This window comes from Eptatretus burgeri, chromosome 6 (assembly GCF_056783735.1).
Source record: "Eptatretus burgeri isolate ZD-2024b chromosome 6, Ebu_testis_v1, whole genome shotgun sequence".
NCBI classification, from domain to species: domain Eukaryota; kingdom Metazoa; phylum Chordata; class Myxini; order Myxiniformes; family Myxinidae; genus Eptatretus; species Eptatretus burgeri.
This window is the reverse complement of record NC_140966.1, coordinates 33,499,581-33,525,491: the sequence shown is the minus strand read 5'-3', so window position 1 is coordinate 33,525,491 and position 25,911 is coordinate 33,499,581. Positions and strand designations below refer to the sequence as shown.

At 43.5% G+C, this 25,911-nt stretch overlaps 1 protein-coding gene across 7 annotated transcripts in view; it reads left to right on the top strand.

The window, feature by feature from the left end:
• PPFIBP1 (PPFIB scaffold protein 1) overlaps positions 1-25,911 on the top strand; it is a 262,577-nt gene that overhangs the window by 12,549 nt on the left and 224,117 nt on the right. Inside the window, exon 2 of one of the 7 annotated variants that reach the window (XM_085884520.1) lies at positions 22,458-22,557. The exons of the other annotated variants lie outside the window; for them this stretch is intronic. The gene's annotated coding sequence lies outside the window, so the exon portion shown is untranslated. The remainder of the gene's footprint in view (positions 1-22,457; positions 22,558-25,911) is intronic. 7 annotated transcript variants of the gene reach the window in all.

The following is a 25,911-nucleotide window of genomic DNA, read 5'->3' as shown; positions in this document are numbered from 1 at the left end:
TGCTGTTTTCACTGCATGGTTCCACGGGAGAGAATCAAGAGGTGAAGCGATTGGGTGACACAGCATGACGTCACTACCATGCTCGCGAAAAAAACGTTGAGTTCATTAAAACCGATTCGTCAGAGGGTTCATTGAATGAGTTTGCTTCACGATGGGTTTTCGCGATTTTATCGCTTCTTTATTTTTTCGGAATCGTACACGCGCGTCCTGCTCTCATGCTTTGCGAAAAGTTCTTTCTTCAACTCAATTGTCGTTCTCACGGACTTCCTCTTACTCCTATTTTCTTCACTGCTCTTTTTGGGTGCCATGGTGAATGCACAAGGGTGATAATTGAAAAAAAAAAAACAGCACAAATCAAGGTGAAAACACGAGGCAAAGTAGCGATCGACACACGAGAGATTCTTTCACGAGTACTTCCACCGACGAACTGAATGAACAAAGCGCGAAGGTGCGGGTCGAACAGGCGGGGGAGACGCACGTGAACAAACATGAACGCCACGTTGTGTTCAGTTTTTGAAAATGTGTTCGGATTCCAATTTGTTCAAACAATGGGGCGTTCGGATTCTGGGGGCACCACGGTATATGTATGTATGTATGTGTGTGTGTATATATATATATATATATATATATATATATATATATATACGCACACGCACACGCACACGCACACGCACACGCACACGCACACGCACACGCACACACACACGCACACACACACACACACACACACACACACACACACACACACACACACACACACACACACACACACGGATCCATGGAAATCCCACATCACATAAAATATGACTTCCCTGCCTCTCCCACTCTTCCCTCATCCCCTCAACCTCTCCTCTCCCCCTCACTCTCTCCCCCATTCCTCCCCTTCACTCCCCTTCCAAACCCCTCCCCCCACCCCATAGTTCCTACATAGCATTTATACATCACATTGCTAAAGGTCCCTTGAGGTGTTTCGAGGTCCCTCAAGGTGGTCTACATTGAATTAAACGAAATCTGTGGAAAGATGAATGTTTATAAAATTACACTTTTGTGTGTGTGAAGCCGAACACAGCACCGTGTGCACTACGTAACTCCCCTCCCTTCTCCACCCCGCACTCTCTCCCCTCTCTCCCCTCTCCCCCTCTCTTTCCTTTGCCACATCGCTCCTGACCAGAAACGCCTGCATTTCCCGTTTCAAAATATGCAGATTTTCTTCCCTTTTTCTTTTTTTATAATCTGCACTTATGCAGATTTTCTTCCCTTTTTATACAACGGAGACCATCTTAATGACGATGAAAAATGGAATCTGATATCGCATTGGAGTTAACATAAAGCCGTTAGAGAGTCAGCATGATCCTTAAGAAAGAGGCCCATGAAGGATGAGAACCTTTATGGAACAAACAAAATATGGCAGTGATTTGAATTTGAAGCCTCGGCTCCCAGATATATATATATATATATATATATATATATATATATATATATATATATATATATATATATATATATATATATATATATATATATATATACATACATACATACATACATGCATGCATGCATGCATGCATGCATGCATGCATACATACATGCATACATACAATGTTCCCCAGATATGTCCTTCCCATTGTTGTTCAGAAACACCACATCCACATCCACATCTGAGAGCGATACGATACACGGTTATATATATGTGTGTGTGTGTATGTGTATATATATATATATATATATATATATATATACACATCCATCCATTGGGACCATACTCTGTTCAGAGCGTTGGTGCTGCCGAAGCAGTCTCCTTTGCTGTTGGGTACAATCCTGGACAGGTCGCCATTCCGACGCAGGATACTCGAATGACTCAGTCATCCCAGCAAGCTGGTACTCATTTTGCCGACCTCAGAAGGATGGCAGGCTGTCAACCCCCTGGTGAAATCATTCAGCGGGAAACGAGGCTTGAACTCAGGACCCTAGGGTCCCAAGCCGCCACCCCAACCACTGAGCCAACACCAGGCATACTCTCCCATATATGTATATGTATATACAGGGGGCTGCAAAAGTAGGTATACAGTAATGAAAAACCAAACATGTGCACAAAACGTATTTTATTGATTATACAAGCATATCAATAATAACATACCAATAATAAACATATCAACAAGCCGGTAGGCGACATGGGTGGTCGCGACATAATTGCATACTAGTCATACAGTTTTTGACGGATCGGGCTGAAATTTTTTGACGAAAAGGTTGATTATAGTGCGCATAAAAGCCTGGAAGCCCATTTTTGATTTTCGAAAAAAATAATTTTTTAAAATGATTTTTCAAACATTTCAAAGTCCCGTTGTGAGGCAACTGTGGTGTCCATAGCAACGGTGCTCAAAAGCATAGAACTAGACCCTGGTATGAACCTACCTGTCAAGTTTCATCAAAATCGGTTGACTCCTCTGGCCTCTAGAGCTGTCCATTACATACGAACAAACAAAGAAAAATAAAATGACACCCGATTTTTGAAGGACTACCATTTCAAAAATTAAACCGAAATAAAAAATCAGCTTGGGTAAAATTTTCTAAATATCTCGAAGTGTTTCATTCCGAAGTCTCGTTTCTCCACATTCAAAACTGTAGGACAAGTATTGAAAATACTGTACGCGGTTTTTCGGCTGCTGCATAGCAATGGGTGGCTGCTTGGCAACGAAACTCAAACACGCACACTCCCAGCTCATATGGCACCTTCTCGCCAAGTTTCATCGCAATCGGTTTGCTGGTTTGTGCTGTGGAGCCTCGCGTTGCGCGCGCACACGCACACGCACACGCACACGCACACGCACGCAGACGGAAAACCCGACAATAAGGGTACTCTAGCGAACACCCAATAATAAACATATTAATCCCTCAAATGTTCAAACCGTTTCCCCCTGGCATTCACATTCATACATTCACACTATTAAAATACTGGTAATACTTGTATAATCCTTACTGTATACCTACTTTTGCAGCCCCCCCTGTATATGTGTGTGTATATATGTATATATGTATATATATATATATATATATATATATATATATATATATATATATATATATATATATATATATATATATATATAAATAAACATATATATATAATATATATATATATATATATATATATTGTTGTAGTGCCGGGTTCGGGGGCGAGGAACGACCGCCAGATGGAGCAGTTGGGCCGTCTCCCACCGAACACCCGGAATTGAAGGTCGTCACCCTGGATAAATCCGAAGTCGACGGATCGCTTAATAGACCGTGGATGCCAATATTTCAATCGCGTAGCGTAGGGTTATTTGTCTTTAGCCAAAATTAAATTTAAACTACCGGGGAAGCCACACCCTCGGCCGGCTTTGTCCCAACCGAGTCACTGTGACCGACTCGGATCCGGCGTAACTGAGCGGGAGTTACCAAAGCTGCACCGGCCCAAATAACAGCCTACGGCACAATCGGCCACATTATAACTCAAACCCGAACATGCTCGTCCAATGAGAGAAAGCACAGAAAACGAGCTGGTACATTTAACAAGAGGGTTTATTTTACAAATAATCGGGGAGGGAGACAGAGCAGGGTTAAACCGACTAAAATGCAATGTACAATAAGCAAGGCACTTATGCAGTTCTACTTAAAGACTGGCCACAGACAGACACACACACCCAAAAAGAAATGGCGCCAATTGGCCTTTATGCGGACCCTCCAGCCGTGGAGGATAGGCAAGCTGGGGGTTAGAGTTTGGTCGGGTACCGGGCCGCCTCGTGCGGTTTTACCGACCCGCACTTGTGGAGCTCGGAGTCCGTGGAAGGGAACAGGGATCCCCAGCTCGAGCGCTCCAACACAACCCACCACAGTGGGACTCAAACCCATGAACCAGAATCCAACGAGCACGGACAGGATCCTACGAACGACCCGGCCAGCTAGGAATGATGACCGACGACCAGGAGAGCCCAGCAGACCAGAAGCAAGGAATGACCTCCAAGGAACCAAGGAACCCCCACGGATACAGCTCGCGATCCTTCTTATTCCTCCCCCGTGCAGGGTGGAGGGATCCACTCTTGGGTAACTCACCTCCAGAATGGACGGGGCGTTTTGGGGGTGTCGTTGTGGCCAGCCGTGATTGGAGGAGGGGTGTGTTGGTGTCTCGGTGCTCCTCCCCTGAGAGAGGCTCTTTTGCCTTCCCCAGTGTCGACAGGGGAGACATTGTTTTCTGATGGGACGGAGTCTTAATAATAGTCTTAATAATACTTAACGAGATAATTGAACTATGGGACTGCTGACTGTCTGTGTGCAAAAGGCTTCCAAACTCGTAACGATGTATATATGTAGATGTGTATATATGTTGAAAGTGTGTCTGTCTGTGTGTGTGTGTGTGTGTTTCTCTGTGACCTATGCACGCGAAAAGACTGGACTGATCCTAACCAAACTTCACATGCTGACAGAACATGTACCCGGGAGTGTCCCAATGTCAAAGAATTGTACTTCCGGTTTCCGAATTATGATGTCATCACCTGATTGTGTGTTTCTCTATGACCTATGCACGTGAAAAGTACTGGACTGATCCTCACCAAACTTCACATGCTGACAGAACATGTACCCAGGAGTGTCCCAATGTGAAAGAATTGGACTTCCGACTTCCGGTTTCCGAATTATGACATCATCACCTGATTTTGTGATGTTAATTTTTCAAGTTCAGCCGATTGACATGGGGCCAACGCCATTTACAATATATCTAACATATGATTTTAAGTTTTCGTTTGTCTGTTTGTTTGTTTGTCTGCACGTGCTAATCTCCTGAAAGGTGAAAGATAGGAGCTAACCACTGAAACAAAAAATGTCGGGATGGGCCCTGGGGAGGTTATAGGCTATGTGGCAAGGCCCCTTGGCCGGGGGGGGGGTGGGGGGGATGGGGGTGTGTTTCCCCCTCACCAACCCCCTTAACCTATGACTGCCATGGCTCAATAGGGAACTGATACTGTGCTCGCGTCAGACATATGTATAGAAGATTAAATTCATTCAAAAAGAACCCGGGCAGCGCCGCGTGCATTCACCTCGTGTGTGTGTATATATATATATATATATATATATATATATATATATATATATATATATATATATATATATATATATATATATATATATATATATATATATATATATATATATATATAATATAATATACACACACACACACACATGGTGGCCATAAAGTCTCTGAAAATAGAGATAATATTATGTCATTCTGTTGGATGACAATTTCCCTAACTGGATTGTACGACGTGGCCCTCTGGAGTGAGCTGCATGCTCGCCACATCTGAACCCCCTTGATTACTTCTTCTGGGGAATGCTGAAGGCACAGGTTTATTCAGTGAAAATCAGACACAAATCATCTGAGGCAACGCATCACAGATGCATATGCAGGAATCGATGGAAATTCTGCATTCATGCATCACGTTCATTGCTATTTTGCACAACGTGTTGAAGTGTGCATTTTTCATGAGGGACAACACATTAAACATGTCATGCCAATAAACCATTTATAATGTATATTCGCCTGTTTCCAGACTCTATGAACACCATGTATGTATGTATGTATGTATGTATGTATGTATGTATCTTCTTCTTCTTTCAGCTGCTCCCGTTAGAGGTCGCCACAGCGGATCATCCGTATGATCCGCCTAGCGATTTGGCACATGTTTTACGCCGGATGCCCTTCCTGACGCAACCCTGGTCGCCTCTTACGACACAGGGATATGGTACACCTATTTTAACCGGGGTATACACCGGCCCAGTATACTGGTACTCATTTCGCCGACCTCGGAAGGATGACAGGCTGAGTCAACCCCCTGGTGTATTAATTCAGTGGCCCAACGGGGCTTGAACTCAGGACCTTTTGGATCCCAAGCCGTTTGCCCTAACCACTGCGCCAACACACCAGGCTTTGTATGTATGTATGTATGTATGTATGTGTGTGTATGTATATATATATATATATATATATATTGCAGTAAATGTATAATTTATTTTGTCCTGAACTCTGCAGTTTCCCAGGGTTTCTGCGCATGCGCACCAAACATTTTGGGGTGGATAACTTCATTTCCAAAGTCATGTATTTTTTACTGAGTGACATGAAAACATGTTCGTGTGTTTTTATTTTTGTAGAACAGTCATAAGACACATGACAATCTCAACAATGTTGACCACGTGAAACCCCAGCGAATGTTTACATGGGGAGAAAATAACTTGCAGTGTAACCAGTAACCAGTACTGAAGATAAACCGGCATCAAAACATACTTTATTATAATCTAATGTTTATGAACCTAACCTTGGACAAATAATATGGTACTATTGAAGCACTGGTATGAAACCAATGAAATAGGGATTGTATAATATGACACGAAAGTACAGTTAAGCACATCAAATCAATAGTTACCTTGTTGAATGCAGAGATTAGTAAGTTAATGGTCTCCTGGAGCATTGGATATTTTTATTCATTCCAATTCACCATTGAGTTCTCCCACTGTCTCCACAAGTTGGTACCGGACTCTCGCCCACACCAGTTTTCAATGGTGCGTTGCTTGCTACTCACTCTGGCGTGACTGGCAACTGTGCGCATACAGCATGTGCATTCTTTGTGCGATTTGACACTAATTTCTTTCAAAACGGGCAAATGTATTTGTATGTTGTTAAATTCACGCTTCTCTGTTGTTGGCCAACATGCACGACAATTGATATCTCCACTTCTGCAGTACTTAATGTCTGAGTTATTTTCTGAGTGACTACCAACTCGGCTTCACTCAGACTCAGTTCTGAAGCACAACTCCCCGAGTTTGAGTTTGGGTACAGCACTCGGGCAGCAGTTTGGAATTTGGGTGGGATGCTGGAACACAATGACCTACTCTTTGAAAAAGGCACCACGGGATATTTAATGTCCACTAGCAGTGGCAAATTTGAGCAGGCCTTACCCTGGCTTAATGTCCGATTGGAAGGATGGCACAAACATCGATTCATCGCCCTGCATGTGAAGCACTCAAATGATGGCTTACAGTCGCATCAGGAATCAAACCCAGGCCAGGCAGCTAAAAGTTGTGTGCACTACCTCTGACCTATCCTGTCAGCCCCCGTTTAACCTGTAATTCAAATAATCGAATGATGTTACGAATGCTCGATCCAGCCATGGAGGTTAAGGCATCAATGTGTGTGCCATTCATCAGCTGGACGTTAAACTGTTGTCCTTTCTTCTAACAATAGTTGGTGGACATTAATTATCCCAGCACATGATTCATGAAGAGGAGGTTGAGTTATCGCCGGCATTCTGAACAAATTCAACGGTCCAGCCATCTTTATTGAAGTATGCTTTGTCAGAGAAGCTGGCAGGATTGCCTCGACGTATGCATACTCGCCTCTAAGCTGTCGAGTGTCGAGCCTGGGTTTGAATCCCAACCCAGTTATGAACTGCCATCCCATTGTTTCACAGGCAGGGTGATTAATCAATATGCGTGCTGTCCGTCGGGTGGACGTTGAACGGGAATCCCATCTGCCGGCATTAATTGATGGGCATGAAAGAGACCAGTGTCCTTCATGAAGAGAAGGCGAGCTATCACCGGCACCCTTGCCAAATTCCAAATTCCTGCCAGAACCTTTGTCGAACGTCAGGCCTGGCCAGCTAGTTCGTGAAAAACTTGGGCCAAGCTTCCCGTCGCCAATCCGACAAGAACGTTGGGGAACCTTAAATAAGAAGAAGACCCTCTGTTCGGAGTTGCGAAAAGTCCAGGATTTTCACCGTTGCTAAGCGATTACTGCAGCAATGACGCTCTGTAAAGTGTGTGGTTTGATATGTCTTTGTGTTTTGTGACTGTCAATATTGACATCTGCAGGTTTTAGAGCCCAGGCACCTGAATTTACAAAATGTATGTGCCACTTCATCCCTATGCCCCCTAAAAAACAACCCTTTGCCCTGCTTGATTATGATCCAGGAACTCGCCATACCATATTACCAGCCTCATGCAATTATGAAGTATAATTATCTGGTTGCATCTCCTCTATGAAGACTCATCTTTAAGTTTGCTGTCATCTCGCTAAATTGATATCGATAATGCGACTCTTCTTCCTCCTCCTTCTCCTCCTCCTCTTCCTCTTTCTCTTCATCAACAGCCACAATTATTCGCACGTTTTCTGTGGGTTTGGCTTGAGGAAGCTTGTCCCGAGTCTTTCATAAACTGGCTGGCCAGGCCTGTTGTTCGACGATGGTTCGGGCGGGAATTTGGAATTTGGCCATGGTGCCGGCATTAGATTGCCGACTCAGCACAAAGGACACTGTCGGATCTTTAATGTCCACCAACTATTGGCAGCAGAGTGGATGCTATTGAACATGCATCCGAGGGATGGCACACGTATTTATGAATCACCCTGCCTGTGAAACAGTGGATGACAGTTTATAGCTGGGTCGGAATTCAAACCTGGGCTGAACAACTTAGAAGCGAGTGTGCATACCTCAAGGCCATCTTGTATTGTTAACCTCCGCCATCTTCGAAGATGGATGGAGGTTACTGTTTTCACCCCTTTCTGTTTGTTTGTTATCTTGCCAAAACGAAGTTTTTGCAAGATATGTTAGTCAGCTTGTATGTTTTTTTTTTATTTTTTTTATTTTATTTTTTGTTTGTTTGTCTGTAATCACGTATAAAAAATTCTGCAGAGCACAGTTATCATTGGAAATTTTTGTAACTTCACATATCAGAGGCCTATAGAGGTCCCTTTCAGCGCATAAAATTTTGAAGGTCAAACGTCAAGGTCACTTTGTCACAAATCAGGGGAGTCGACGAAACCCTTATTCTTTGAGTAATTTTGATCGGATCGTCTTCAAACTTCATGGGAATATAGTTCATGATCTGGCGCTCAGCTGATTAATTTTTGGTGGCGATTGGCCTTGACCTTCATGGTTAGTGCCTCAGGTCAAACATATTTGACCCCAAGGTCAAATTTTCAAGTTTTAGGAACCATATCGTGTAGTACCTCAAATTGAACACCTCGATGAGTGAGTGCTTTCTAGATATGTCAAGCTTGAGACATTATGACGTCATTTGGTGACGTGATGAGGCAAAAGCATATTTCTACATGTTTGAAGTGATTTCCAACCCCCCCCAAAAAAAATTACCCCCCCCTCCCAAAAAAAAGAATTTTTTTTTGCATTTCTACATGTTTTAAGTGATTTCCAACCCCCCCAAAAAAAAATTTAGAGAAAAAAAATTTTTGCAACTTTTTTTTTCAACAAAATTTCCATTTTTAAAATTTAATTTAATTTTATTTTATTTTATCTTATTTTTGCATTTTTACATGTTTTAAATGATTTCCAACCCCCCCCCCCAAAAAAAAAATGTTGGAGAAAAGAACTATAACTCTTGGCACTGTTGACATCATATTTAATGAATAAGATATAAGGTTCACTTGAGTGACCCAGCAGTATTGGTGGCGGAGGTTTTGCACTCTCCCGAGTGCTCCCCCTCTAGTTGATGGGTTGATTTTGGATGGATTTGGACGAAATTTTGTGGAGAGCTTGGGTATGTGACACGGACAAAATGATTAGATTTTGGAGATGATCCGGATCTGGATCTGAGGATTTCTTAAATGATTCTTCACCATTGGAAAAGAGGGCCAAACACAACATATAGCAGGATCTCTCAAAAAGTTGCAGACTGATTTGGATGAAACTTGGTGGGCATGTTGGGTGTATATATATATATATGTATATATATATATATATATATGTATATATATATATATATATATATATATATATATATATATATATATATATATATATATATATATATATATATATATATATATATATATATATATATGTATATATATATATCGGATTTTGATTGATTCAATTTGATTGATTTTGGAAGAATTGATTCAATTTTGATGAAGATCCGGATCCGGACCCGAGAATTTTTTTTTTAAGTGATTCTTCACCAATGAGTGATTGGGCGAAACCGATACATACCATATTATTTCAAAACTAGCCGAAACCCCGTCACAGACGGATTCCGTTCATTCAACCACCCTCACCAGCTCACCCACACTCGAGGGACATGGAATTGACAGGGCGTGCTTTTATAATGTATATTCCATTTATATTTATAAATGGAAACACACACACACACACACACACACACACACACACACACACACACACACACACACACACACACACACACACACACACACACATACATACAAAGCCTGGTGTGTTGGCGCAGTGGTTAGGGCAAGCGGCTTGGGATCCAAAAGGTCCTGAGTTCAAGCCCCGTTGGGCCACTGAATTAATACACCAGGGGGTTGACTCAGCCTGTCATCCTTCCGAGGTCGGCGAAATGAGTACCAGTATACTGGGCCGGTGTATACCCCGGTTAAAATAGGTGTACCATATCCCTGTGTCGTAAGAGGCGACCAGGGTTGCGTCAGGAAGGGCATCCGGCGTAAAACGTGCCAAACCGCTAGGCGGATCATACGGATGATCCGCTGTGGCGACCTCTAACGGGAGCAGCTGAAAGAAGAAGATACATACATACATACATACATACATACATACATACATGGTGTTCATAGAGTCTGGAAACAGGCGAATATACATTATAAATGGTTTATTATCATTATCGACTCATCCCCCGCCCCTGCCCCATTCCCCCCCGCCTTCAACTTGCTTAACCCCGCCCAGAAATTTAATTACCCTGGCCCCGCCTCTTCACTCCCCGCCCCACTTGCCCCCGCCCCCCTGTCCACCCCCTCACACTCAACCCCGCCTAATTCACCCCATCTCCCGCTTTCAATTTGTTTACCCCCGCCCAAAAATTTGCTTACCTTGCCCCCCGCCTCTTCACTCCCTGCTCCCGTCTCTTCATCTCCCGCCCCGCCTCTTCACTCCTCGCCCCCGTCTCAACGAAAAGTGTTAATTCTGCTTCAGAGTTGAAGGTTGACTATTGCCACAATGTGCGATGCACTCTTACAGGTACGAAGTTTCTTTCAGTCCAGGTCGCAGGACCGAGAAAAACGTGACGCGACCGCGAGGAGCACAAATATGGTCCTTCATTGTTAATATATAGAAGATACAATGATAATTGTTACATTTTTTTGTGTCAAATTCACATTCTGAGGTAGTCAGCATGTGCAGAAGAGGGTTTTACATTGCAGACGCTATTTTCGAGGAGTGGAATTGCACCGCTCAGCGGTGACGGTCTTTCGTCAACAGACGTAATGACGTCAGCGAATGACCGATGATGTCATGACGTCCTGACGCCCGGTGACGTCACACGTTGCCATGTAAACGAATGTAAAACGAAAAGTGTTTATTCTGCTTCGGAATTGAAGTTTGACTGTTGCCACTATGTGCGATGCACTCTCACAGGTACGAAGTTTCTTTCAGTCCAGGTCACAGGACCGAGAAAAACGTGACGCAACCGCGAAGAGGAGCACAAAATTGGTCCTTCAGTATTAATATATAGATAGAAGATACAATGTTTCTTGTTACATTTTTTGTGTCAAATTCACATTCTGAGGGAGTCAGCATGTGCAGAAGAGGGTTTTACATTGCAGACGCTATTTTCGAGGAGTGGAATTACACCTCTCAGCGGTAACGTTCTGTCGACGGCAGACATAATGACGTCACCGAATGACCGATGATGTCATGACGTCCTGACGCCTCTCAGCGGTGACGTCACACGTCGCCGTGTCAACGAATGTAAAAGGAAAAGTGTTTATTCTGCTTCAGATTTGAAAGTTGACTATTGCCACAATGTGTGATGCACTCTCACAGATACGAAGTCTCTTTCAGTCCAGGTCACAGTACCAAGAAAAACGTGACGTGACCGCGAGGAGGAGCACAAAATTGGCCCTTCAGTATTAATATATAGATGTTAAAGACTGATTCGGCCAAAACTTGGTTGATGAGTTGGTTCTTTGACCAGAACAAGCCGATTAAATTTTAGGACAGGTCCGAATCCAGATCCGGCCTGTCAGTGGGATATTAAACGTAAACTCATCAGCCTGGTGGGGGCACGCACTCTCTCAAGTGCTCTTCTAGTTATTTGCGTAATTCTCTCTCTATTTTGTTCTGGAACCCTGCTGTTGGTGTCCCTCTCCCTCTCCCTCTCCCTCTCCCTCTCCCTCTCCCTCCCTTCTCCTTTTGTTATGTTGCGTCCTTATCTGTTCAGTGTTCTCGCTCTTCCACTAGCCTTGATTCTGTATCCCCTCCCCTGCTCCCCCTCCAAAATACTGTTGTGAACCCGGGGGTCGAGGGCGGGAAGACCACGAGGGGGGAAGCTACCTCGGGTTCCTACCAGACTCTCTGGAATCGCAGGCCGTCGCATACGAATAACTAAGTGTCGCGGTGGGTCGCTGATCGACCATGAACTCCAATAACTCGAGCACATGATTTATGGTCCTCCGTCTGATACCATTTACCTGAAGGTCACGTGGTATAATTAACGGGGGACACGCCATCGGTACGCCTTGTTAAAACCGGATCACCATAACCGGATTCGATGCAGCCGAGCGTAACTGCCAAGGATATACCGGCTCGAAAAACAGATCGTTGGGGGATAACGTCCTGGCTCAGCGAGACTACTAACCATGCTTGATCAATGAAGGAAAAGATGAAAATGAGCTGGGAACATTTCTACACAAAACATGTATTTACAATCAAGTGAGGAAAGGTATGTGGCACAGTGAATGGGGTGTATTGGTATGTGCAGCAGGGATAGCAAGGAATTTGTGGGGTATGACACAATGCAAACAATTTACAAAAGTAGACACAGAGCAGACTTGTACCGTGAGAAGTTCTCCAATCTTAGCTTATGCTATGACTGGCACAATCACATACACACACACACACACACACACACACACACACACACACACACACACACACACACACACACACACACACACACACACACACACACACACACACGATTAGACATAGTTGAGAAAGAAAGAGAGCAGATGAGGATACACGGCCTCATAATACCTGGCACGGTTTTCCGACCAACGCAACCCAGTACGCTTAGGGAGAGGTAAGAGAGAGAAATACTCGTCTCTAAGGTGTGGGAGTGGGGGGTGTGGTGTTGTGCAATATGGGAGGTGCGGTGTCGTGCCAAAGGAAAATGGGATTGCGAGTCAGTAATGATGCTCTTTTGTGTGTCCAAAGGGGGACAAGATAGAGGGCTGGAAAGAGAGAGAGAGAGGAGAGAAGATGTGTGAGGCGAAAGATCCCGAACCGAGTCGTGCATAGGTCTGCAAGTGTAGCATGTACCTCCGTGGGATGCTCCGCTTGAGCATTCCCACCTCGAGAGTTGGTGCGTTATTTCCGGCTTAGTCACTTTGCAGGGGCTCGTGGCAATGTGCGCTCTGCATTTGTCCTCTGGAATAAGCACGTCTCAGTCGCACACCAACTGCGAGTGAAGAGCCATTGAAGGGCAGGGGCAACGACGAGCAGCCACTGCAGAGCCGAGAGGAGCACAGAAGAAAAGGACAAAGCAGAGAGCAAGCGGTTCCGCGCTCCTCCTTTTATAAGCCCTGGGCGAAGGGTGGGGTGATGACCCGAAGGCGACGCGCTGTGACCCGAATACTGCTCCTTGATTGGGCAACAGTGGCCCGAGCCATCCCCTGCCAGGCTCACGCGTCCGGAAACTGTCTCATTTGCCCATCCAGTTTTCCACAACCCGGAGCTCCTGACTCAACATAGGGTATGAGCCGACATCCCGGCCCTGAACGTGCTCGGAGTGCAGTCTGAATGCCGAATAGCAATGCACACCCGCCACCCACGTTTTCCTCTCATGAGCCAAAATGCACACCCGGGCCCCGTACCAAACTCCCGAATCGCCCTTCCCATGACCACTCCTCACCGCCCGTCTTGCTATGTTCTGGCGACTGGACGAGGGTCGTATCAATCTGCGTGCTCACCCGGTGCATCCCTGGCGAGATTTGGTTGGTGCTATTAACATCCGTTGCTCGTCTCGGCATCACGCGGCCTGAGGCCAGCCTGAGTCGTGCAGCACGTCTGTTTAGTGGTGAATTGTAGCAATGCAGAGGTATGAGGGGGTACGGGAATATTTTTTTCCGTGTGTGGGAAGCGTTTGTGGTCGAAGTGGTGAAGTTTGGTGAGCGAGAGGTGATGCAAGGTGAGATGTCGTTGGAAATTGTTGTGCAGATTTGAATGAAATAATGGCGTGCCATGCGTGTGCTGTATAGTGTGTAGTGTGCTTTGGTGGTGATGGTGGTGGTGGTTCTAAGCCACGGGAGGCATTGTGGTGTGTTTGCTATTCAATCACATTTTGCATGGCACGTGTGCTTGCTTGCTTGACTTGTACCATGGCTCAAAGAAAAGGGTTGGATTAGAAATTAGAATAGGAAACAGAGATATAGTTACTAGACCGAGCTATTCGACCCACGTAATGCACTCCGTCCCGTTAACCCACTAGACATGAGGGGAAGGTCGAACTGCATGAAGACTTACGAAATAACTGCCAGGGGATCACTGGATGTTGGTTGCCATTGCCTTTGAGGCATGCTGTTTTGTAGAACTACAACAATACTATTAGACGTTCAATATAATCTTGCAGGATACATTGCTATAGTTGCAAGATATACTCTTGAATTGCAGCTGTAAACTATTGATAACATTGTGTTGTATCAAGCATGAAACAAGAATCCCCCCCCCCCAACTCCCCTTGGCAGAACCCAATGGATGTGTTGCAAAGAGATTCTGTTTAAACCCTACTTTAGTCACTTTAATGTGCGCATTGATTTTTTTCACTTGCTCTTCAAAAGGGCTGTGACCCCATTTTGCAAGCATTTAATTGACTTGTAGTGTGAATGTACATTTAACTGAAATAAATCGCATCCCCTGGTTTATTTTTTATTTTCTTTTTTGTCTACAGTGTTGAGGCTCATGGAGGAGTCAGAACACAGAATGGATCAGGGCATAGCAAAACAAGATGAAAGGCACCAAGTAGAGCACATACCTCCACCAGGCTAAACAGTTCATGTTTCGTATCCCACTGTTAGGCTGGATATGCAACCAGACCTGAAACAAAATCTAATCATCTTGTTCTTATCACCTACACAGCTCATCAACCTCGTTTTGTCATAACTCGTACACAAATTTTTGAAATATCGTGCCATATGTCGTTCTTGGCCCCATTTCTCAATGGTGAAGAATCATTTTAAAAAGATAGAAAAATTCTCATTTGTATCCACATCTGCATCGTCACCAAAACTGAATCAACTCTTCCTTGTCGCACACCTGACCTAACCAAGTTTTGTCCGAATCCGAATGCAAGTTTTTGAGATATCGTGCTATACATCGTTTCGGGGCCTATCTCTCTTTGGTGAAGAATCACTGAAAAAATTTCTCGTATCTGGATCCAGATCTTCACCAAAATCGAATCATTTCATCCTTTTCACACCCAACCTATCCACCAAATTTCGTCCAAATCCGTCCACAACTTTTTGATATATCCTGCAAACAGATGGGTGAAAACATATCCTCCTTCCATTGTAGATGGTGGAGGTAACAATAGGAAGGGAGAGAGGGGGGAAGGAGAGGCACACCCCAACAGCAGAGTTGATGGGGACTTGGAAGGATGAGGGATGTGGGGAAGATTGATGGTTATGGAAGGATATGAGTGATAAAGATGGAAACCGCGGTAAACTCTGTCACAGAAGTGGTAAAAATGTGGAAACTTGAAACGAGGTGGGACTCGAACTCCTTTTTAAGCTTTCATTTGTAGGTGATTACACGAAGATGAGTGAACAGTAAGCTGGCCTCATTGTGGTGTTTTTCTTGGTTAAAAAACAAACTATTTGTACAAGGGGGGGGGGGTAAAGGAGTTGGACAAAAGGGGGGCATTTGGCCAATTATATCAGTGTTGTGTCTGCACTCCAGCACTCCCTCTGATCGTTGGGAGTACTACTTATTGTGCTGAGTCGTAAAAGGAAATTTGAAAACGGGACCGGAACACAGTGGCCTGTTTTCAAAAGTTGTTATGGGATATTTAAAATGATTCACTCACGTAATGCAGATAAAGGACAACTGGATTAATATCACCATTTGTAGGGCAGTGTTCCAAGATGCAGCGTCACTGAAAACACTGCACCATGGCAGTTTTGGTTACGTCTGCGATAGAACTCCGATTTGACAGCTGAATCTATCCAACAGGTTATCGCACCAATGAATCTATCTGACAGGGTATTCCATTTATTTGTTTGTTTGTTACTTGGCAATTTTTTTTTTTGCCAAGTATGTTTGTCTGCAGCATTTGTCTATCTGTCTGTTTGTCTGTCACATGATTTTTGGCCAGTTTTCAAGCAATCGTTTTGGATTTTTTTTTTTGTCTGTGTAGGTGACTGGCCAAGGATGGCAACACTAAATTTTGGTGAAGATCCGAATCCAGATCTGGATCTTTCAAGTGATTCTTCACTGTTGAGGGATCGGGCCAAAAATGATATATAGCACAATATCTCAAAAAGTAATGGATGGATTCACACGAAACTTGGTGGACAGGTTGGGAGTGCCACTAAAAAGTACTGATTCAATTTTGGTGAAGATTCAATTCCAGATCTGGATACAATAATTATTTAATTTTTGACTGATTCTTCACCATTGAGAGATGGGGCTAAAAAATTATATTGCATGTTATCTCAAAAAGTTGAGGACGGATTCGGATGAAACTTGGTGGTCAGGTTGGGTTTGTGAGAAGGACTAATTGTTTCAATTTTGTTGAAGATCTGAATTCTGGATCCGGATTCAAATTTTTCTGGTGATTCTTCACCAGTGAGAGATGGGGGTCCAAAACTACGTATGGCATGTTATCTCTAAAATGTGTGGACAACTTGTGACAAAACAAGAGTTTTTGGTTAGGAAGAGTTGGTTAGGTGACAAGAACAAGCCAATTCGATTTTGGTTAAGGTCTGGTATCAGATCCAATCTATCAGTGGCATACAAAATGTGAACTATTCAGCCTGGTGGAGGTATGTTCTCTACGGAGTGCCGTTCCGTTTCGCCAAGTTGGCACTCGGAGTGATTTTTCATTTGTTCGTTTGTTTCTGCTTTTTGCAAATTTTCAAGTTGTCTTATTACCTCTTCCACCAAATGTGGAAGGAGATTGTGTTTTCATCCCTGTTTGTTTGTCTGTCTGTCTCTATCTGTCTTTTGTCTGATTTTGGTGAGATCCGGATCTGATAATTTTTGTTTTTTAATTTTACGAGTGATTCTTCACCATTGAGAGATGGGTCCAAAAACGATATATAGCATGATATTAAGAAAATTATTGGGCCTGATGTGTTCTACTGGATCAGGCATTTGCGCAGCGGAGGTATGTGCTCTATCTATTGCCCTTCAAGTTATTATTTTTAATTGCATGCAAAGGTGATCTAATTTGTTGACCGTCTGATAACTTGCACGAGATTGTTGTTGAAATACTACCGTAGTCTCTTCATAGATGGTAAGTCTACTCTTCTCGACTTCTAATCAATTCAAATCTATTAACGCCTTGTATGTGTGTGATTCGCCTTTTTGGCCAGTTTTTCTGAAATGTAAAACAGCTATCCAAAATATGCTGATGTAAACTTTTAAAAATATTCCCATGTAACTGTTGCAATGTATACTTTTACTTTCTGGTCGCTGGTAGCAGCTTGTAGATAAATGTGTACAATTTGTCTCTCACTGCCCTCTAATTACCCCTCCCCTGTATCCAATGCCTTCTGTTACCACATTCCATTCCATGTAGTGTTCTTTGTCTGAAGAGGTCTGGCTTTTTCCTTGTTTTTTTTTTTTCTTGTTTCTTTTCTTTTTAGTCTTTTAATAGCAGTAAAAGTTATTGTTTTTGGTGAAATAGTCGAAGTGTTGGCTTCAAAATCGACATTCCTCGTGTGCAAGGCCAAGGTGTCACATTCTGCTCTCGGTTTAAATTTGCTTTCCCTTTGTTTTGTTTTCCAAAAATTGCCATTGGAGGTTTGTGGATTCAACTGCAGCCGAACGGCTGTACTCACACTTGTCGAATTGTAAGGCGTGGCTCGCAGTACGATCGATACATTTTTGTCAAATCCCTCACTTTATCCAGGAAGGGTGTTCTTTTGCGAGGAAGACTTACTATACTCAGGTCCGAGAAGCATTTATTCCTACTAGAAACACCCGTTCCTTGTGGGAGCATTGGCAAGTCATCTCCCCCCCCTATGAAACAGGGGGTTGGGGGGGATTCCTTCCTTGTGTCCATGACCTGACCCTGGGTAGTATCAACACGTATGCAAAATCTGGTAGAGATCGTGGCAGCCTTGTGTTTTTACAGCGCGTGCGCTGTATACAATTGCAGTTTGAAATGTCCCCGGTGTCCCCCCCCCCCCCCCATGTGCCTCAAGTGAGCCAATGATGGCCGTCTGGTACATGGCAGTGCGTAACCAAGACGGAAATGGTGACAATTGACGGAAACACCCGAGTATTTCAATGGAAATTTGTGAAACGAATATGTTTTATATATGTGAAAACCATTGAATTTATTGCTTGACGGAAAAAAAACCAAGAAACGCTCCCCTCTCATGTACGAACGAACGAAAGCCGTCATTTCCGCCCACCATGGCATTTCGCGCCGAACGCTGAAAGCTATTCTTCTTCTGCCATCATTCTCTTTCATATTAGCCATAAACAAGTGTTTCATCATGCATTAGTAGTTGAAATTTACTTACAATTATGGCAGATATTGGTGGCAAAGTGATAAGTGGTTCTGTCAATAACATTAGTGTACTCATTTGCTTCACCACACGTGCTGTTTTGAAGGATTTCACTTGTTTTCCTTTGATTTTCACATGTCCATACATATACACATACAAACACATACATACATGCCAAGAATTGCATTGTTTAATAGAAGCAAGATGAAGTTTGTAATAAATGCTTATTGGGCCTTTGTTAACCTTGTCCAGGAAGGGGTTACTTTTGAAAAGGAAGACCTATTACAGGTGATTTTATTTCCCCAGTCGATGGCCCATGAGCTTCAGGAATTATATTTGGTTGATCATTGGAAAAGTCAATTCAGTAAAATGGAATTAAAACTGGATTTAAAATGAGACTTGAATTATTTTGTGGTCATAGTTCAATTACCTCATTACTGGTTTGCATGAGGCCTTTGAAGGTAGTGAGAAAAACTTACAAATACATATCTGTAGTCGAGAGATGTGTAGTTGTGGGGAGGATTTTTTTTTAATTATTCTTGGAGCTGAGATCAGCAATTTGGCATCTTTGAATTTTTATGACCATTTTTGGTTCACCTGGCTCGAGCCTGAATCGTACATTGTGAAATGGCTTTTCATTCCATAGGAAGCCTCTTGCGTTTGCCACAAATATTTTTCCACTGACCCTGTATGTTTTCTAACTACTGTGCTTGGAAAAGCAAGTGAGTGAAGAATGTATGGTCTCGATGGGTGGTGGAATTGGGGTAGTGGGGGGGGGGGGGGCGAACGGAATGAGAGCTCCGCTTGTTTTAGCGGTGCAGCTCGTGTTTATTTTCTGGAATCATGAGTTCCATTTTCTTCTTCCACTGTCTCCAGCTTGACTTTGTTCCTTTATTGGTTTTTCACAAATTTCTTTCATTTGAATCTCAAATTGACTCATTTGAAAGACTGTTGCTTTCCGTAGCTTTACCAATACAGTATATTGGTTTACACAAACCTGTAAAGGGTAATTCCTGCATGTTATCTGCACGGAATAACCTACCACAGTACAGGCACTTGTACTAATTCGATCCATATGCTCCATTTGATATTTCCGCTTTGCCCAGGATATGGCGTGGGTGTTGGAATTCAGTGAACGGAATGTATGAAAAGCCTTCTAAAGCTTTGTTCGTGGCTTTAACGGTCACATTACTTTTGGTAAAATTTAATAAACTTTGAAATCTACTTTGATTTTCATCGATTAAATGATTCCGGCCTTCTGTGGGGTTGTCCGGGGAACATGTTTGACCCAAAGTCTTTCATGGACCGGCTCGTCTGGTCTGGTCTGGCCTGGCATTGGACGGAAGGTGATTTCAGCAGGAATTTATGACTGCCAAAGTGCCGGTGATAATTTGCCTTCTCTTCAGGGCATCATTAATGGCCACCAACTAATGGTATCCAATGGGACACCCAGCTTAATGTTCAATCTGAAGGGCAGCACACATTTTTACAACGATGTTGTGATGAAGCATCAATCAAACAGTTTATAGTTTGGCCAGGAGTCAAACCCAGACTACACAGTGCTCACTGCTGGGGCGGTGGGGGTGGAAACTGGGATGGGGGGGGGGTGTTGGGAGCTGTTGTTAGACTAAATAACAGTGCACGGCTTCTGCGTCATCGTCGTGTACCATGCTCTATACAGAGCGTCAGCTTTGCTGAAGCAGTTTCTTGGGTAGAGTTACAATCCTGGATAGGTCGCCACGCCGACACAGGATACTCGACCGAGTGTGCAGGAATTTTGAATTTGGCCAGGGCTATAGCTCGAGTCCACTCTTTGCTTAGTACTTGACCGGGGAATCTTTAATGTCCACTAACGATTGCTGGCAGATGAGATGCCCATTTTAATGTCCATCTGAGGGATGGCAAAGACATTCTGTTCTTGCATATGGCAGCTTGGTTGCCGGGTAGCTATCATTTATTGGAAGCGCGACTGTGCCGCTGATGCTATGCCCCTCTACCAGTACACTGGTACTCATTTTGCCAATCTCGGAAGGATGACAGGCTGAGTCAATCCCACCTGATGTTATTTCAGCAGCCAACTTGGCTCAACCTCAGGACCCTAAGATCCTCAGCCAACCAACCTAACCACTAACCCAACACCATGCTTGGCACACACTTTGACGAATCACCTTGCTTGTGAAACACCGGGGATGACGTTTGTAGCTGGGTTGAGATTCAATTTTCAAACCCGGGCTCGATAACTCAGAGTCAAGTGTGTTTGGATCATCCAGTCAGACTATACAACATTAAAATGTTTCCTAAAATGTGTTGTCGCCGAGCACATTAATTTTTTTGTTGTGTTCAGTGCATGATTTGCTTGCAGATAGGGTGGCTGGGGTCCAAGAGTATGCTTCAGAGGTAGCACACTTCCATTTAAGGCTTAAGCTGTCTCGCTTTGCTCGATTCTCAACCCGACTATAAACTTGATTTGTTGCTTCACAAGTACGAAATCACAAAGTGTGTGCCGTCCCTCGATGGACATTAAGCTGCGTGTATCTTCTGCTGGCATCCATTGGTGGATGGTGAAGATCCCACGGCATCTTTTGTGAAGAGTAGGATTTGTTATTGCTGGCACCCTGGCTAAATTCCAAGTTCCTGACCTGACTATCATTGGGAAGGTAAAGGAAACCACTCTGTGTGATGTTTGTCGTGGGCCTGCTTTGGCAGCACTGAACCTGCCCTCAGGCAGAGCACCACCGGGTATATGTGAATGGTTGGGAAGTTTTACACCCTTATTTTTTTTTTTCTCTGCTTCAACACATTTTATAAATTTCAGATCAAAGGAAAATTCCTTCCTGGGATATATTTTGTTACATTTCATGTGATCAGTTGAACTATGTGGGGTCTTCTCAGACACTTGTGTTTTACAGGGTTGTCTTGCAGAATCCTACGTCGAGTGAGTGTCTCCACTTGTTAGAGTGTGGGCTCGACCGCAGTCAGGAAATGTATATGAAAAAATATTATTTGTAGAGATGTTCAAGCAAAATAAATCGGAACAAAATTCAAAAATGTCGTCAGAGATGCAAGGAAACGCTTGCTGGTTGCTTTCGTTATAAAAGTAAGTTAGAAATCGAAGTAACACACGACATGCTCACAAAGAAAATCTTTGTTTTTCGTGTTGTGAATTGGTCATAATTTGCAGTGACTCCAGCCAAGTTGTTTTCCAAGATTCCAACGAAATTACAATGATTAAGATGAACGAGAGTGATATGTTACTGCTGTGCCTACATGAGCGTGTCGCAGGACGTGATACAATTTTTTGATAAACAGGGATCCAAAGTTCAGGTTCCCATTTAGAATCCAATTCAACTCTCAATGAACAAAGATCAGTATCTGCTTCAAACGTTTTGTTCAGAGCTGCCGTTTACACCGATGGTGTTGCGTACTGACCTTGAAAGATTGCTTTGGTGCACTTTTACTCAATTTGGCCTTTAATCTGGGATATAGATAGTTCAATTTGCTTCACAGAAGCACTCGTATATGTACAGGACTAAATAAAGTGGCAATTTTTGGAATTGCCATAGCTGTTTGGAATGGGTGCCGTTCCTTTTCACTTTCATTTTAAATCGGAATCAAACGCTTGTATCATATTGAAAACGTGTTCTTGCATGTTCTTGAGGAACGCTCAGCGTCCATAAACTGCAATGAAGTGGTTCTTGCTCATTTTTAGCGCAAATGCACATCTGCTCTCCTCTGTGCCTGTTTTCTCCTGGATGCCGAACTGCCTTCCCTCGACTGTTCAATTCCACTCTTCCCTCCGGGGTCTAAAAGTGAGTGATGCACAACCACCCCATGTCATCCCCCATCCCGACCATCGAACTTGCCCGATTAACCCAAACGAACCGAACGCAGCCGTCTTATTTACACATCACTGTCTTTCCTTCCCTCCTCTCTTTCCTCTTTTCCTTGTTCGTTCATTCCTTTTCTTGTGTTCAAATGTGGCCTCACTGTTCGTTCTTTAATTATTTTACTTTCTGTCACCTCACTCTTCCATGAGCCTCGATCTTGTCGAGAAGAAAAGGCTAAATGTTTACGAAACAGTGGTCGGTCTTGAGGAAACCATAACTGGATGGATGTTGATGAACTCGGGAATGCAACAAAGGAACATACGTACGTGGACTTGTGTTTGATAAGATATGAAAGTTTTGTGTTCGAATTTATAACGTGGTATAAACAAATTGGCAAATACAAATTATTTGTACTGGTGGTATAAAAAAAAATATTTTTACTTGAAGGGCAAGTCGGCTTTTTGGTGTTTATTTTCAAGCGAATCGAATCTCGTCTGGCGCCCCTGCCTCACACCTTGCTCAGATTAACACCATGGACACAAAGTCCTTCAGGATAATTGGAATCTCCTGTGATGAAGCTGAGTCTACTGGCCTATCACTTTGCCATCACAGACAGGTCGGCGGTCCCTCTGTCTTCTTCCGCTTCCTTTCTGGGCTTGCACCCTCTGCCCCCTCTGTGCTTTGACCCCACCCCTCCCCCCAAGTTTCTGCAGAGCGCATGCGGTCCATCAGCATAACCCCCTTCTGATGAAACTGCCTAAATCCGGGATCGCTGTTCACCTCCACTCATTTGCTCTTTTTTATCTTGCCAAAACGAAGTTTTGCAAGATATGTTAGTCAGCTTGTATGTTTTGTTTTTTTTGTTTGTTTGTTTGTCTGTAGTCATGTATAAAAAATTCTGCAGAGCACAGTTATCATCGGAAATTTTTGTAACTTCGCATATCAGAGGCCTATAGAGGTCCCTTTCAATGCACAAAACTTTGAAGGTCAAGGTCAAAGGTCAAGGTCACTTTGGCGCAAATCAGGGGAGTCGACGAAACCCTTATTTTTTGAGTAATTTTGATCGGATCGTCTTCAAACTTCATGGGAATATGATGGTCTGGTCTGGCGGTCTGGCGCTCAGCTGATTAATTTTTGGTGGCGATTGGCCTTGACCTTCATTTTTTTTTATTTTTTTATTTTTTTTTTTGGTCTGTAATCACGTATAAATCACTCTGCAGAGCACAGTTATCATTGGAAATTTTTGTAACTTCGCATATCAGAGGCCTATAGAGGTCCCTTTCAGCGCATAAAATTTTGAAGGTCAAAGGTCAAGGTCACTTTGTCGCAAATCAGGGGAGTCGACAAAACCCTTATTTTTTTGAGTAATTTTGATCGGATCGTCTTCAAACTTCATGGGAATATAGTTCATGGTCTGGCGCTCAGCTGATTAATTTTTGGTGGCGATTGGCCTTGACCTTCATGGTTAGCGCCTCAGGTCAAACATATTTGACCCCAAGGTCAAATTTTCAAGTTTTAGGAACCATATCGTGTAGTACCTCAAATTGAACACCTCGATGAGTGCTTTCTAGATATGTCAAGCTTGAGACATTATGACGTCATTTGGTGATGTTATGAGAAAAAAGCATATTTTTCATGGTTACTCTATAGAACGATTCTCATCGGAATCTCTCGTAGGCAGATATTCCTCAAGGAGTCGCTCCTGGTGGATAGCAGCTCTGTTCACCTCAGTGTGACCTTAAATAAGTCACACGGCACCTTTTGGCAAGATACGGGTCACCCTGCGGGTGACATTGGTTTATTTATTTACTTTTTTTTTCCTTGTCTGTGGAATCAACTTGCACATTCTCTTCAATCTCATTCTTCCCACAAGGTCTTCATGACAGCTGTCACTACCATCTCAGATTAGCCCCCATCCAAAAATCATGATCTTTTCTACACCTGTTAAACCACCCCCACTGCTCCCCCAAAATTTGCTTCAGTATCCATCTTGTGCACCCCTTGCGTTCTCCCTTATATTACCCCTCATCATACCCATATCCCTTGTTTGTCTGTCTCCATCGATTTTCTCCCTCACACTCCGACTGTTGGCATTTCCCCCTTCTCTCTCTGCTGTTCCTTTTGTTATGTTGTGTCTTGATCCGTTCTGTGTCGTTGCTCTTCCACGAGCCTTGACTTTATGTACAAAAAAAGAAGTCTAAGGATGAACAACTTATTAGTTTTAGCCATTATATAGATCAATTATAACTGCTTGTGATTGGAGTAGCATGCGTCTGTTCGGGCGAGTAGTGCGGTCTCCTTTTTGCGTTACGGTCAGCTTTGGTATTTGTTTTCATGCGAATCTGCCAAATTCAATCCCCGTTGCCCCGTTTGCTCTTGTTCTGAATACCTTTGGTGTACGATATGTATTTGTTATGGGGGGGGGGTAAATGTTCGTTTTTAGCCGCGTTGCGTCGCGAATGCTGGCTCTAAGAGAGCTCCGCGTTGTTGTTCTTGTTCTTGTTCTTGTTCTTGTTCTTGTTCTTGTTCTTCTTCTTCTGGTGAAGACAAAACCTTTCTGGGGGTGAGAATAGGGAGTGAAGCAGGCAGGGAGGCTACATGGAGGCACCTGATGCCCTGGAGGCACTCGATGCCCTGGAAGCTAGCATAGCAAGGAGATTGACTGGTGGAATGACACGGCTCTTGTTTTTGATACTTTTATTTGTATGGACAGAAATGTAAGGTCATGGAGTCATTAAACGATAAAGGGCAGCACGTTTCCACATCTATATAGGATTAAAGGAGAACAGGGAGACAAGAACATCACACATGATTGAATGAGTGTCATAAAGGAAAGGGGTCTGGAGGAGATCAGCCAGAGTAGAAGAGAAATGGAAGAAAGCATGTGATGACAATGGGCAGCTCTTTAGAAAGACGAGAGGGAGGGGCATGACACAGCTTTGGCCATTTGGACCACAACTCTTGACGTGTTTTGGGAGCAACTCGGAGGTTTCTGTGCGAGTTGGCCATTTATTGGGGGTGCTCGAGTTCCATTCAGCTTCATCCGGCCAAATCTCGATGATTATTGTGGTGAGCCCATCACGAGTTTTTCATTTTGTTTTCTTTCTTCTTGAAGGCCTGTCCTTGTTGCATTACTCATACAGTCTGGACTTGCCACGATCTGAATTGGCTTCATCTATCCCAATACGCAACTGCTCATTTCTCCTGGTGTACCACCACACGAGTGTCAATTCTGCATTCGCTTTCTCATTCATTCTTGGTTATTAGTTCTCTTCATCGTCTCGACATTGTTCGACAAAAATCGATGCTGTGTTCAGTTTGCCAATTGCAAAATTT